The 16,017-nt window shown below is 45.9% G+C and overlaps 1 protein-coding gene across 6 annotated transcripts in view; it reads left to right on the top strand.

Annotated features, from left to right (window-relative positions):
• The window catches only part of LOC121924166 (myogenesis-regulating glycosidase-like), a 718,305-nt gene that overhangs the window by 660,096 nt on the left and 42,192 nt on the right, over window positions 1–16,017 (top strand). The window contains exon 1 of one of the 6 annotated variants that reach the window (XM_042455329.1): window positions 12,885–13,102. The exons of 4 other annotated variants lie outside the window; for them this stretch is intronic. The gene's annotated coding sequence lies outside the window, so the exon portion shown is untranslated. Of the gene's footprint in view, window positions 1–12,884; window positions 13,191–16,017 lie in introns of those variants that run through there. One more of the 6 variants, XM_042455334.1, reaches the window with a different exon arrangement.

Genomic DNA, 16,017 nt, shown 5'->3' with positions numbered 1-16,017 from the left:
TGACTTTGGGCAAGTCATATTCTCTCAGCCTTATAGAAAGGCAAAGGCAAACCCACTCTGAACAAATCTTGCCAGGAAAACCCCTCGTGACCTTAGGGTTGCCATAAGTTGAAGACAAGTTAAAAGCACACAACAACAGCAGCAACAACAACAAACATTGTGAAGCTAAAAGAAAGAAGAAATCGGTCTAAAATACAATATTTTCTACATGCAAAACAGTTGTGTAAACCAAATATCAGGGATTAGGAGGTAAATGCACATTGCACAAGTCATTCTACTGTTAATAAAGTCTAAAGTGCCATAATTATTCTGCAAACTTGGAGAGAAACATACTTGAAATTCCTTCAGTTAGGCTACTTCCAAAATCTGCAGTTCCTAAATCTGCTTTTCACTGATGAAGCATTGACTGCCTCCATGGTGTTCAACCCATGTGTCAAAGCCAAAGATGAATTTTCAGACATTGCTGTAGAGGCACCAACAGTGAGTACTCTAGCATACAAAATATGCTCACAAGGAAAGGTTTCCTTGTACGTGTAAATTCATGAAGTATTAGTGTTGCAGGTTTTGCCCATCCTTTTCTTTGGGTGCCTAATTTGTATCTTGAAATGTTCAATTGTAACACTTGGAATTTGGGGACTGAAAGGAAATTTCATGGCAGGCAGAAATTAGGGTTAGGGTTAGGGTTTTAATGTGGGGCAGTGGCCTAATTTGCTCCCTCTATAGCTGTATACAGGCTTCATTATCATCCCATCACCCAAAGCTTTGGAGATTAGCAGATGAGGGATGAAACATCCTTGTCACATCCTTTTCCCGTTCTTATAGCGTGATTGCGAGAAGATTTTCATATGACATCATGCTTAACCCATCATTATCCCATCCAGAAAGCGCAATTGACCGCAATCACATGAAAGACTTTCAAACGACATCACGCAGATCCGTCATTGTCCTGTCATCGAAGTGGCATTGCTTGGAATTTTGCACTAACAGAAGTTCAAATTAATGCAATGGCACTTCAATGATGGAACAATAGCATTTCAATCGGAAAGCCTTTCGCGGGATTACAGTCAAAGACAGGATAAAGATGGGGGAGCAATCTCGTCTGTGTGTGATAATCTCCTTTCACCTCCTCCAACATACAAGTAGGATTGGGGAGATGAGGATATCCAGCCCCAGGTCTCTTTCATAGTATCGTGGGCCCTCCACATTTGCCCTGGGGCAGCCTGGAGGTGTAGGACCCCAGTGAAAGTAGAAAAACAACAACAACAACAAAATCACATTTTTTAACCTGAAAGAACATCTCTATAGGAATCTCTAGATCCTCCAGTACAACTCTAAGTTCAACAAGAATCATGCTGGAGGACCTAAAAATGCCTAAAGAAGTGTTCTCTTGAGGAATCTTTAGCTCCTCCAGTGTGACTCTATGTCATGCTGGAGACGCTAGAAATAGGGTTGCCATAACTCCGGACCTCCAAAACGGGGAAAATGTAGGACAAAATTTTCAAATGTAGGACACAGACAAATGTGTCCTACGTTTGAAAATTTTGCCCTACATTTTTCCGCGGAGGGGAGTGGAGGTCAAGCGGCGAGGGAAAGCCTCCACTTAAGGAGGCTTTCCCTCCCCGCCTGGGCCCCGGGCCTCGCCACGATTGGGGCCTCCCTTTCTTCCCCGGCCTCTGCAGAGGCCAAGGAGGAAGGCGCAAGGCCTGGCGCGATCGCCGAGGCATCCCTTTCTTCCCCGGCCTCCGCAGAGGCCGAGGAGGAAGGCGCAAGGCCTTGGGCGATCGCTGGGGCCTCCCTCCCTTCCCCGGCCTCCGCAGAGGCCGCGGAGGAAGGGCCAGGCCTGGCGCGATCGCCAGGGCCTCCCTTTCTTCCCCGGCCTCCGCAGAGGCCGCGGAGGAAGGACCAGGCCTCGCGCGATCGCCGGGGCCTCGCCTCCTTCCTGGCCTCCGCGGAGGCCAGGAAGGAGGGAGGAGGCTGCAGGGAGGCGGGGAGGCGCCACCTCCCTGCAGCCTCCTCCGCCCCAGGCCTCGCTGCCCTCCTTTTCCTCCGTGCGGCCATGCGCGGTGGAGGAGGAGGAGGGCAGCGAGGCTCCCCGGGTTGCTCTGCAACCCCGCTGCAACCGGGCTTTTCCTGGTTTTTGGCGGCACCCGTGCCGTGACCGGGCAGGTGCCGCCAAAACCGGGGAAAACCTGGTTGCAACCGGGTTATGGCAAGCCTAGCTAGAAAGTCCTAAGAGAACATATTAATCAAATCCACAAATGATCAGATGCAAAAGTCAAAACCACAAATGTGAAGGGCCAACTGTACACAATTATCAGCATTTTGATACCATCCTATGTCATCCTTGATGTGTAGAATACTGAGGTGCTTAGAATTTTCTGCTAGAGGAAATGAAATGAAATGAAATGAAATTTTATTTCTAGACCGCTATTCCTTGCAGATCACAGCGGTTTACAAAAACACCATCAAAACCAATACATAGCCCAACAATACAAAAACCCACCCATACCATTTAAAAACAATACAAGGGAGGGCTTGTCTTCTTCAGGCAGGCAGTTGGGCCAGCCTGCCTCTCTCTCCCCAAGATGGTGGCTGAAGGGAGGGCTAGGAAGGAAGCTCTAGTCCATTCCCCAATATTGTGCTATAGCACAGAAATTGCAAATTTCTCATCAGTGTACAAAATATATCAAATCAATTATGACCCGGTACTGACAAGAAAGGATGTCTAAATGGACATCTAAGAAAGTAAAAAGAAAGCAAGGTGAGAGGAAGTGATGCAGAGCAAGAGGAGAAGAGTGGAAGAGAGCAGAAGGTTTAGGAATAGAGATGGGAAGAGTGTTACGGAGAGGATGTGAGAAGAAGAGAGATGGCTTGAAGTTTTAGATGCTGGTGTAATTTTTGTGTTAAGAAAAAGAATAAGCTACAATTAGTTTAATAGGATAAATTATCATTTGATATTGATTGTGATTAACTGTGGGGACCGACATATGTGATTACGTGAATATGCGAATAATAATAATATTAAAAATCAAGCTAATTAAGTCTACTGTCTGATTAATATAGGCATAGGAATCAAACTATTGAGTTTCTTTACTGATTAAATTCATTTGTGTTTCATATCCACCTTATACACATATCCTGAAGGTAATTTTATGCACAATATTCTTAATAATTTTGTGTATGAAACTAGGTTTGTGTTCACTGAACTATCAGAAGGCAGAGGTGTCACTGTCCCAGCCACCCAAGGGGGCCATTTTGGGTTTTGGAATAGTTCAGATTTTGGAATTCCAGATAAGGGAGACGCAGCCTGTGCCGGGTCTCATTACTATTTGAATAATAATAATTGCGGGGACTTTGAAGATCATCTGAGTTTTAACATGAGGCTAGAAGTTAGAGCCTAGGAGAAAATTACTTTACAAAGAATAAAAGAAGTTCCTAGAGAAAACACTTCTTTAGGCATTTGTAGGTCCTCCAGCATGATTCTATGGCCAAATTCTGGCAGGTGTTGACCACAGAATTGCACTGGAGGACCTGGAGATTCCTAGAGAGGTGTTCTCTCAGGTAAAAAGAATAGTGTTGTTGTGTTTTTAATTTGCAATTTTTCCACATTCACGGGCCTCCTTCACCCTTAACCCCAGCAAATGTGGAGGGACCACTGTAGTTTTTAGCAAAGCACAACACATACCAACGCTTGACCCACACGGTCACCTCCCACCGATACCATTCTGTGAAGCCACATCTCCACTACTGTAAAAATAACTTAAACGTTGCAGTAAAACAACAACAACAACAACAAAGAGCAAAGGGTATCCCTAGTTAAGTGGCAGCGCAATGTAGCCACCTCCTAGTTATTGTGTGGAAGGAATAGCAAGGTACAGTAACTGTATGTGTAACAAGCTTCTCCAAGGGCCGCGAAAAGTCAGCTGCTGCTTTCATGGCAGAGGCAGGCTGGCAGCAGAGCGGTGAAGAAACTCTTAAGGCTTGGTTCGAACTTTACAGTGTCTTGCCAAGGTGCTGAACTCTCTTCCCAAAATGGAATGAGCCCTTTGAATAGGATGGCTCCTTTCATGTTCACTACTCCACCGTCGCGGGATTGGTGCAATTGCTGCCCCTGGTGAGCACAGACCTTACAGAGCCTACCAGCCTCTATATTTTGGATGGGGATATAAGACACCTGGCTTGAGAGCAATCCTTGCAAAAGGCACCTGGGAGTCTTAGTAGAGGGCTCTCTTATCAGATCTGCAGGTGACACCAAATTAGGAGCGGTAGCTAATACTACACTATTTGCTATTTGGAATTTATACTTTTGGGGATTATTTTCAAGCCATCGATGCTTGAATCCGTGGATAAGAAGTTCGTGGATACGGAGGGATGACAAAAGGCCCCAACCCTTTCTCAACACAAAGGAGATCAGAGAATAACGGAAGGAAAATGGAGAGAGAAGTAAAAGGGCGTAGGATTATTTCCACAGTGTTTTGGACCATTGATACCAACAAAGCAGGGCTGCTTCCACACGGCAGAATTAATGGCGGTTTGACCCCGCTTTCAGCGTCACGCCAACAATTCAACTTAAAGCAATTTTAAAAAGTGGAGTCCTGTCTCAGGGAGAACTGCACTGCAGAAATAATCCAGTTTACCTGGCTTTAACTGCCCTGGCTCAGTGCTAGGGAATCCTGGGAATTCTAGTTTTCGGAGACATTTAACCTTCTCTCTCAGCAAACTCTGGTGTGACAACAAACTACAATTCCCAGGATTTCATAGCACTGGGCCATGGCAGTAAAAACGGTATGAAACTGGATTGTGAAGATGCAGCCTGAGTTGGGTCCAAGACACACTGCAGAAATAATCCAGTTTGAGACTGCTTTAACTGCCCTGGCTCAGTGCTAGGGAACCCTGGGAAGTGTAGTTTTGTGAGACATTGAGCCTTCTTTATCAAAAAGAGCTCTGGTGCCACAACAAACTACAATTCCCAGGATTCCCTAGCACTGAGCCAGGAGAGTTAAAGCGGTCTCAAAATGGATTATTTCTGCAGTGTTTTGGACCTTCGTTATTAAAAATGCTCAAGGTCCAATCCAAACTGCAGAAATAATCCAGTTTGAGACCGCTTTAACTGCCCTGGCTCAGTGCTAGGGAACCCTGGGAATTGTAGTTTTGTGAGAAAGAGCTTTGGTGCCACAATGAACTACAATTCCCATGCATCTGAGGAAGTACGCTTAAGTCTAGGAAAGCTAGACTTAAGAGGGAGTCAGGGGCTGAGGGCAGGGGCGGGGACCCCTCTCCAGTCCTCTCTCCGATTGGCTGAAAACTGACTTAGTGTGTGACACTCCCAAGGGTTGGTTGCTCTGCAGCCAGCCTGGCTCTCAGAGTCAGGGCTGGAGCTGAAATGGGCAAAAGTCACCCAAAATGCACTGAAATAGAGCCAGGCACCAAAATCACACCAAAAGCTCTGAAAAGTCCCCGTTTTCGTGTGAAAGTCACCTTATTGGCAACACTAAGAACTCAACATGCTCCAGTGTCCTCCTCCCACAGACTGAGGGAAAAGGCCCTAGGAGGCAAGGGAGCCTCTTGATTGGCCCTCGGGCCTGTCAATCCAACTGTCGCCCACCAGCAGCCGAACCTGTTTGCCCAATCAGAATTAGAAGAGGTAGCGTGACGTGGTAGTTACTAGCAACAGCGCCCGCCTAGTCTAATCAACGAGGGTGGAAAGGCGGAGTTTACTGAGACCTCGAAATATGATTGGGTGTCGTGTCAAGAGTGGCAGGCAATGCACCAATCAGAGACAAGGATGAGTCTCTTTGCTCATGGGGCGGGAGGAAATCTGTAATGCAATCTTTCAGGAGTCTCTTTCCTGCTCCTGATTGGTCAGACAGGACTCCTTCGATGGAACACGCGATTGAGGGGTTGATGACGTCAACAACGCGCGACGCGAGCGTCCCGACGGTCGCTGGGCGGAGTTACCATGGAAACGGGGCCTAGCAGGCGCCTCTAAATGTAAGCTCAGGTTTTCTGGTATTTATAGAGAAGGAAAGAGAGAGGCATCATGGCTGCCATCTGCAGAGACACAGCTCAGAGCCGGGGTTTGTTTGCTTCAATTGTTTTATGCCGCCTTTCTCCCAGAAAGGGACCCAAGGCGGCTCACAAATAATCATAAATTTTAAAAAACAGTATGATAAAAGCCATTAAAAACATGAAATAAGAAACAATATACAATTACATTAAAAACCGCTGCGTCCACATCACAAACGCCCCACATAATAATAGCCACCCCATGATTACTTAGTCGGAATAGAAGGCCTGCTTCTCAGATTTGAAGATGGCAACAAACTAGGAGGAAGAGCTAATACTCCAGAGGAGAGAGCCAGCATTCAAAATGGCCTGAAGAGACTAGAAAGCTGGGCCAAAGCTAACAAAATGAACTTCAACAGGGAGAAATGTCAGGTACTGCACTTAGGGCAGAAAAACAAAATGCACAGTCAGATATAGGATTATGGAGGACACCTGGTTGAATGAGAATCTCATACATGTGAAAGAGATCTAGGAGTCCAAATAGACCACAAGTTGAACATGAGTCAACAATGCCAATGCTATTTTAGGCTGCATCAATAGAAGTATAGTGTCTAGATCAAGAGAAGTCATAGTGCCACTGTATTCTGCTCTGGTCAGCCCCCACCCCTGGAATATTGTGTCCAGTTCTGGGCACCACAATTTAAAAAGGACATTGAGAAACTGGAGCCATGTGTCCAGAGGAGGGCGACTAAAATAGTGAAAGGTCTGGAAACCATGTCTTATGAGGAATGACTTAGGGAGCTGGGGATGTTTAGCCTGGAGAAGAGAAGGTTAAGAGGTGATATGAGAGCCCTGTTTAAATATTTGAAGGGTTGTCATGTTGAGGAGGAAGCAAGCTTGTTTTCTGCTGCTCCAGAGAACAGGACCCAGAACAATGGATGCAAGCTCCAGGAAAAGAGATTCCAGCTCAACATTAGGAAGAACTTCCTGAGAGTAAGGGCTATTCGACAGTGGAACACACTCCTTCCTCGGAGTGGAGTTGGCAAAGGGGTTCAGAGCAACATGGCCTCAAGTCTTCCCTGGTGGATTATAAACAGGAGGGAAGGTGAAAAAAGCCCAACTCTCAGATTCACTTCTTATCTCCCCCCCCCCCACCTCCATAGAAAGACAACTTCTAGGATTTGGGCTGGTCCCTTTGACAACATGCCTGAGAAGACCAACCTCATGCTGGCTGAGAACAATGTGCTTGAGAACAACATAGAAGAAGACAGAAGAGGCCAACGCAAATGCATAGAGATAGAGAACTATCACTATGAGGGCCATGCTTTGCCTACTCTTAGATAACTCCTTTTTAGTTTGGACTACACTGCCCCATGAACACAGGAATCAACAATTTTTTACTGTCCAAAAGATGGAAAGCAGGATGAGGCAGAAGAAACTTGACACCAGCCACTGACAGGAAGCACAATACAGAATTTGGACCATTGTGTTTACTGTAGAATGGCACTTGCTTGGGCTACATGCATAGACGCAGATCATGGAAATAACACAGCAAGAATAACTCATGTTAATCCACTGTTTAATGGATAGCAAGAGGAAACAACTTTTTGCTTTTAACTTAACAAGACAGGTATTTAAATTTGGGGCAAAAGGAATACCATGTTTTGGCTAGCTGTTTGGATATATCTCCGAGGTTTCATTTGCACTGCAGAATTAAGACACTTTTTGACCACTTTAACTGCTATGACTCAGTGCTATGGAATTCTGGGATTTGTAGTTTTGTGAACTATTTAGCCTTCTCTGTCAGAGAGCTCTGGTGCCACAACAAATTACAAATCCCAGGCTTCCATAGGATGGAGCCATGACATTAAAACAATGTTGCTGTTGTTGTGCATCTTCAAATCACTTCCAACTTATGGCAAGCTTAAAGTGAACCTACATTGCGGTTCTCTGGGGCTGAGAGTGTACCCAGTGGGTTTCCATGGCTGAGTGGGGAATTGAACTCTGGTTTCCAGAGCCCTAGTTCAATGCTCAAACTACTACTGTAACTATAAAATGACCACACAGAATAATGACAGTGTAGCCTCCGCCTTCTGCCTTCTTTCCCAAAGTAAACAGCCTTTACTGGCAAAATGCCTTGCCTTTTTATTTGGTATCCCCTGTGTCCAGACTCTGTTACCAAACTGGTTCTGCAGAAACAAGCTCCCAGGCAGAAGGCAAAGCATCAAAGAGATCTGGCTTAGCTGCTGCTTACCAGCTCTTTGTTACAGCCAGAGTCATTGCTAGGTCTGGAGTCCTGGGATCTTAGCCTTGTGTTCATTTCCCAGGACTTTGGGGGCCATTTCCCCAGAGCTAGGGTTGCCATAACCCGGCTGCAACCGGGTTTTTCCCGGTTTTGGCGGCACCTGCCCGGTCACGGCACGGGTGCCGCCAAAAACCGGGAAAAGCCCGGTTGCAGCGGGGTTGCTAGGCAACCCTCGGGGCCTCGCTGCCCTCCTCCTCCTCCACCGCGCATGGCCGCGCGGAGGAAGAGGAGGGCAGCGAGGCCTGGGGCAGAGGAGGTTGCAGGGAGGCGGCGCCTCTTGGGCGCAGCCGCGCCAACCTCCCCGCCTCCCTGCAGCCTCCTCGCCTCCTTCCTGGTCCCTGCGGGGGGCAGGAACAAGGCGAGGCCCCGGCGATGGCCGGCGGTCTCCTCGCCTCTTTCCTGGTCCCTGAGGGGGCCAGGAACGAGGCGAGGCCCCGATGATGGCTGGCGGCCTCCTCACCTCCTTCCTGGTCCCTGAGGGGGCCAGGAAGGAGGCGAGGCCCCAGCGATTGCCGGCGGTCTCCTCGCCTCCCTCCTGGTCCCTGAGGGGGCCAGGAAGGAGGCGAGGCCCCAATCCTGGCCTCCGATCGCGGCGAGGCCCGGGGCCCAGGCGGGGAGGGAAAGCCTCCTTAAGTGGAGGCTTTCCCTCGCCACTTGGCCTCCGCTCCCCGCCGCGATCGCGAGGGGAAATGTAGGACAAAATTTTCAAATGTAGGACACATTTTGTGTGTCCTACATTTTTCCCAGTTTGGAGGTCTGGCAGTATGGCAACCCTACCCAGAGCCCACAGTGTCTATTGGGGAGGACAGCTGAGGAGGGAAGGGTTAAACTTCTCACCACCACCACCACCTTCTGCAATCCAGCTGCTCCCACTACCATCCAACACACACACACATCACACACACCCCTGCTACTGGTGCCAATAGACACTTTCTCCTCCTAAGTTTAGTTACATGAGATGGGAGGCAGTTTTCTTCCAGGAGGTAAAGAGACAGGGAGATTTAGGGTGCAGTGAAAACAAGAGAAAAGAGAGGTGGAGGGCGAGGGAGGAAGAGCGCATAAAGTGTATTGATTGGATTGCTCAACAATTAAACAATCTGGGGAGAAGGTTCTTATCCAGGGACCCAAGTGTGGGATCCTTGCTGTGTATGTTTGTGTTGCTGCTCCCAGGGTGACCGGCTGGCAAAGGGAGCAGCAGCAGATCGGTTGCTTTGAACTTGTAACAGAAGAATAGATCTAATATCAACAATTAGTCACGGGGAGTGTGTGCTAGGGTTGTCACTCAAGAGAAAAGGGGGTGGCAGCCCAGAAAAGTTTGGGAGCCACTGCCCTAAGCTCTAGTAATAATAGTAATAATAGTAATAAATAAATAAACAAATAAATAAATCTTTTATTTCTATCCCGCTTTTTGTTAAAACAATCAAAGTGGCTTACAAGGGTTAAATACATCCATATATACAAAATATCCCCCCTTAAAAGACAATTAAACAATATAGAATTAAAAATTACATAACAAAACCAATAAAAGTGGCAGAGTCATAGTATATATGGGGGGGGGGGGGGGAGTATAGGAATGCAGAAGGACCTCTGGGTTTATTTTTCCAGACTGTTGACAAATGTTCCAAAGAATGTTCTTTGAAATCATGAGAGCTGGAAAATAAAATAGAAATGTGAGTTTGCATGGAATCACTATTGCTAGATGGTTCACTGAACTAAGCTTATCTTAAATACCCTGCCTTTCCATAAACAAGCCTTCCTGTTGTAAAAGGCACCCCTTCCTGCTTAGACTGAGCTTTGTCCTGACCCCCTAATCCCTGCAAACCTGTTCACAGGAGAGGTGTCGCTAACCTTGGAAGCTGGACATGGTTGAGATGATAGCTAAAGACAGCAACTGAGATAATCACCACTTGCTCCAGGTCTTGCAATCAGACCTCGGGAAAGTCTTTTTAAACTAAAATTCCCAGAATCCCCCATCCAGCTGGCCAAAATGGCAAGTTATTTAATGAGGAGGCATGCACAATTTAGTGGAGGCTGCAGCAGTTTGCTTTTGCCAGAGTCCACCTCCTCTCCTCTCCCCCATGCTGAGTAGAATGCAACCTATTTTTGGATTTAGGACTGGGATTGGCTTTGTAGCAGCTGAAGTAAGCAGTGGACAAAGAAAGTGGGAGGAGGAGCAAGAAGCTGGGGCATTTTAAAAGCAGCCAGAAAGGTGGGACAATAAAAGATTAATCGGGACTTTTGACTACCAAGTTGGAGTGCATGATGTGCGCTCAGCTAAAACTTTTAGGGAAGGGGGAATTGTAAGGCAAGAGTGAGTAATACCAGGAACTCCAGCAGCCAATTTCTAGGAGCCCAGAAAATGATGGGGGATTTTTCAGCATTGGGGTCCACAAAACTGTCTTGGGAGCCGTACATGGCCCACAGTTTGGCCATCCCTTGTATAAGGTACATTGTAACCTGAGAAATGTCCTCTCCGGATCTACACTGATGTTTTTCCTTTCTCTGACAGGTGGGACGCAAGCCATTTCAAGAAGGCAGGAGAGGCCCCGAGGGACAGCTATATCATCCACCCAGAGTTTGTGTCAGAGTCTTATCCAAGCCCATCACGTCTGTAGCAAAGAGGCAAGACAAACTGGCATTAAAATATCCTCTGGTGACTAATAGCATTGTCTCTGTTCTTTACTTGGGCTAAAGGAATTCATTCATGGATATAAGAAAGCAATTTTCACCAGGGAGAGAAAAGTAGCTGGTGATGTGGTTACATTTTTTCCCTCAAAGTGGTGTTTTCCTTTTCAGTTTCTTTTCAGAAATGCTTCGTTTAAGTGAAGGCATACCACATATCAACATTTGACCCACATGGTTTCATTCTACCTCTTGAGTCTCAGTCTGAATTTCACAATTGCTACCCCTGATGCTGAACTCTATCCCAGAGGGTCAGCCCTGTGGATAGGATAGCTCCTTTCAAGTTCTTACTAAACCCTGAAGTGGCTTCACCATCCCACTGCCAGGGGAGCTGCCCCTGCCCCTGCTAAACACAGAGGATGGGGGACATCTCACTTGACAATACACATGAAAGTGATCTGAGAGTCTTAGTAGGCAATAAACTAGACAACAAGAGTCAACAGTTTGATGCAGCAGCTAAAGAAGCTAATGTGATTGTAGGCTCCATCAACAGGAGTCTAGTGTCTAGATCATTGGTTCTCAACCTTCCTAATGCCGCAACCCTTAGATATAGTTCCTCATGTTGTGATTCCCCCCAACCATAAAATTGTGGTGTCTCAGTTCCTAAGATACGTGTTTTCCAATGGTCTTCGGAGACCACTGTGAAAGGGTCATTCGACCCCCAAAGGGGTCATGACCCACAGGTTGAGAACCACTGGTCTAGATCGAGGAAAGTAATAGTGCCACTCTATTCTGCTTTGGTCAGGCCTCACCTGGAATCCTGTGTCTATGATTCTATTGCTGTCATTTTAATAGGTTGAATTTTTAAACTGTATTGCATTTAATCCTGTTTTAAAGGGGGGGGTGTCAATTTATTTATTGAGAGTATGTATTATTCCAATATATTCTAGTCAAGTAAGCCGCATTGATTGCTGCAGCAAAAGGCAGGGTATAATGATACAGTTTATTTATTTACTGTTATTTATAATTCAAAAAGGATGTTGACAAGCTGGAGTGTGTCCAGAGGAGGGCAACCAAGATACTACTATTTGTTATACTTCCTTTATATGATATTTCTGCATCCACAGTATAGCAACTCAGTTTATTTAACAAAATCTGTAATTCATTCATTTCCCCAACAGAAATGCAAATAAGCAACAAACAGTTCCCAATCTTTTTTAAAAATAGTTCAAAGATTTCTCTGATCAGCATTGGCTGCATCCACACTGCAGAAATAATCCAGTTTGGTACCACTTTAACTGCCATGGCTCAGTGCTATGGAATTCTGGGAATTGCAGTTTTGTGAAATATTTAGTCTTCTCTCTCAGAGAAATCTGGAGCCACAACAAACTACAAATCCCAGGATTCCATAGAATTGAGTCATGGCAGTCAACGTGGTATCAAACTGGATTATTTCTGTAGTGTGGATGTAGCCCTAGTCAGTTTTTCCCCCATTCCAGCCTGTTCAATCACCTTCAGCCAATCCTGTGTTGGAATAGCAGTAATTTTCCATTTTGAGCATATATTATTCTTGCAGCTGTCATCACATATTGTAATGTCCTTCCATTCTACTTCTCAAATTGATTGTCCAGTACTGTGAGCAAAAAAGTCTTTGCCTTAAAAACTGTATCTTGACTATAAAAATATCTGCAGTGTTTGCTTCATCAGAGGTCCACTACAGATGGGAAAAAGTCCCTGCCTTCCGATTGCATTTCCAACATTTGTTCTTACATGTTTTAGATAACCTATTTGGCGTTAGAGACCATCTATACATATCGTTTTATACAAATTGCCCCTTCAACTGAGTCAATGTTTAATGTCTGGTAAAATGGACCTTGCTCTGTGTGCTAAGAGAAGAAATCTAGAGCAAAGGTTTGAAAAACCTTGCAGTGGGCCAGCGGTCAGAGTCCAGTTTATTTCAGACTTGTCTTCTTGGGGTGAATTTTGGACCACGTTCCAGTGGTTAAGTGGTGGTTGCATTACACCATCCTTTTCTTGAATGCCAACATCGATATTCAACAAGATATTCCCCCAACTGAATATCTGCAGAAAAGAGAAACTGGAACATTTTGAAAGCAGCTGACGAAAGGATAATCAGGGCTGTCCCTGCAAAATCAGGACTGTTGGAGGGTATGTCTATCTGCAAACATGCACTGTGTGATTCTTTAGATGTTGCTGGACTCCAGCTCCCATCAACATCTGGCCAGCAGAGCAAAAGGTAAGGATTGTTGGGAGTTGGAGTCCACTACCTGCTGAAAGCCCACGTGATTCTCATCTTTAAATTATGGGTGGTGGTGTCGTGTGTGCCTTTAAGTCCTTTCTGACTTATGGCCACTCTAAGGCAGACCTATTGTGGGGTTTTCTTGGCAAAATTTGTTCAGAGGAGGTTTGCTATTGCCTTCCCCTGAGGCTGAGAGTGTGTGACTTGCCCAACGTCACCCAGTGGGTTTAATGGGCAAGTCGGGAGTCAAATGCTGGTCTCCGAAGTTGTAGTCCAGCCCTCAAACCACTACCCCATGGTGATAAGGGAACTCCATGGGTATTAATATTACTTTAGTATTATACCCCATGTTTTGCCAAGTTTGGGATTCAAGGTGGCTTCCGGCAGTGAAAGTAAATGTCAGCTGCATCCTGAACTTCAGTTATGGATCTGTGATTGTGTTCACCCTAGGGTACTATTTATATATCAATCTATTGTATTGAGATCTTGCATGGCAAGGGGTGGACTGAATGGCTCTTGTTGTGTCTTGCAAGTCTATGATTCTATGATGTAGGTGCCTCTGCACTGCAGAAACATTGCAGTTTGAGACTGTTTTAACTGCCATGGCTCAGCGCTATGAAATCCTGGGATTTGTAGTTTGTTTTGGCACCAGAGCACTCTGACAGCGAAGACTAAATGTCTCACAAACAGCAAATTCCAGGATTCTATAGCATTGAGCCATGACAGTTCAAACGATGTCAATGCTTACAGATTCGGTGGAGGATCTTAGCCATAGTTTGTTTGTTTGTTTGTTTGTTTGTTTACTGTATTTATACCCTGCTCTTCAGCCAGAAAGGCTCTCAGAGCTGGTTACAGATACATATACTTGATTATAAGTCGACTTTGTATGTAAGTCGAGGGCAAGTTTTGGGGCCAAAATTATGGATCTTGCTATGACCCATGATGCATATGTTAAGGGTAAAATTTAAGGGCGTATGGCAAAGGATCTAAAGGATGAAGCAAAACAAAACAATGTCAAAGAACTTACAAAATTCCAGCAAACATAATTCTTTGTGCTTACTCTTAAGACTGGATGGAGGAGAGAGCAGAGGGGGCTGGTGCTTCACATATTATACTCTTGCTTTTCACCAGGAGATGGCTCCTTCTTTAAAATAGGAGTTAAGACACAGTACTTAACATTGACCTGTGGATAAGGCGACTCAGGTTTTTTGGGTCAATTTTTGGACCTAAATTTCTAGACTTATACATGAGTCTATCAGGCTCGCAATCTGGAAAGACATGACACAAAAGGAGAAGGGAATGGCAGTGGGGAAGGGGAGTAAGTTACTTTAGGCCAGGCCTGATGGAGCTGGTTTAAACAGTTTAAACAGTTGCAGCATGCAAAAATTAAAAATAATACTAAAAAAAGATTAAAAAAATTAAAACCAGTTGAAAATAGAAACCATCAAAAAGGGGAAAAAATGAAGGCGTAGGGGGAAAGCAGTGTATTCTCCGCACATCATACAAGTAGGCTGACCATATTTGCTTTAAACTGCAGTGGGAAAGAGCCCTTAAGTGCCATGGTTGCATACTAGGAAATCCTAGGATTTGTGGTCTGTTGTGGCCCCTGAGTTCTCTGACCAGGAAGGCTAGGGCTGCATCCGCACTGCAGAAACAACCTGGTTCGACACCGCTTTAACTGCCATGGTGCAATGCCATGGCATCTATTGTAGCACCAAGAGCAAAGCTCTGGAATCTCCTGGGCTGCATCCACACTGCAGGAACAATCCAGTTTGGCCCCGCTTTAACTACCGTGGTTTGGTATTTTAGCCTTCTCATCAGTTCCAAAAACCACACTCAGAAAACCACACTTGAGGCTATGGAACTCTGGGATTTGTAGTTTTGCGAGACACTTTAGCCTCCTCTGTCAGAGAGTTCTGCAGCCACAACAAACTACAGCTCCCAGACTCCCACAGCACTACACTGTGGCAAAGCAGTGTCAAACTGGATTATTTCTGCAGTGTGGATGTAGCCCTAGCCTTCTCTGTCAGGAGAGCTCTGGTGCCACAACAAACCACCAACCCCAGCATTCCCTGGCATGGCTTCATGGCTGTTAAAGCAGTCTCAAACCGGGTTATTTCTGTAGTGTAGATGAGCCTCCTCCTGCAACAAGCCAACCAGAGACTGGCTTGTTGCAAGAGGAGGCTGTGTCTGCACTGCAGAAATAACCCGGTTTGAGACCTCCTCCCCCTCCTTGGATGCCAAGCCTCTGGGTGGAGGAGGAGAGCTAGGCCTCCCCTTTGGAAACTACATCTCTAAACGCATCTGAGGAAGTAGACTTCATTCTATGAAAACTCATGCTGCCAATTTCTTTCAGTTAGCCTTGGGATGTAATAAAACAAATGACAGTACTGTACTTGCCCATAGGGAATCCTGGGAGAATACTTGCCCATAGAGAAACCATACTGGCTCATAGGGACTCCTTGGGGAACATTTGCCCATAGGGAAACCATACTACTGGCCCATAGGAAAAGCATACTTGCCCATAGGGAATCATGGGAGAATACTTGCCCATAGGGAGTCATAAGAGAATACCTCCCCATAGAGAAATCATACTGGCCCATAAGGAATCCTTGGAAAGGGAAACCATACTACTGGCCCATAGGGAATCATGGGAGAATCCTTGCCCATAGGGAATCCTAGGGAAATGCTTGCCCATAGGGAATCCTTGGGGCATCCTTGCCCATTGATTCCCCAGTGTATACAGTGTCTAGCCCAGTGATCCTGTCTGGGTCAGTGTGGTTTCCTTCTGGGCAATCCTTCCCCAAGGCGAGGGTTCCCTCTG

The sequence above is a fragment of the Sceloporus undulatus genome, chromosome 2, assembly GCF_019175285.1.
Source record: "Sceloporus undulatus isolate JIND9_A2432 ecotype Alabama chromosome 2, SceUnd_v1.1, whole genome shotgun sequence".
Classification (NCBI taxonomy): Eukaryota; Metazoa; Chordata; class Lepidosauria; order Squamata; family Phrynosomatidae; genus Sceloporus; species Sceloporus undulatus.
Note: the sequence above shows the minus strand (reverse complement) of the source record. Positions and strands in the feature narration are given on the sequence as shown.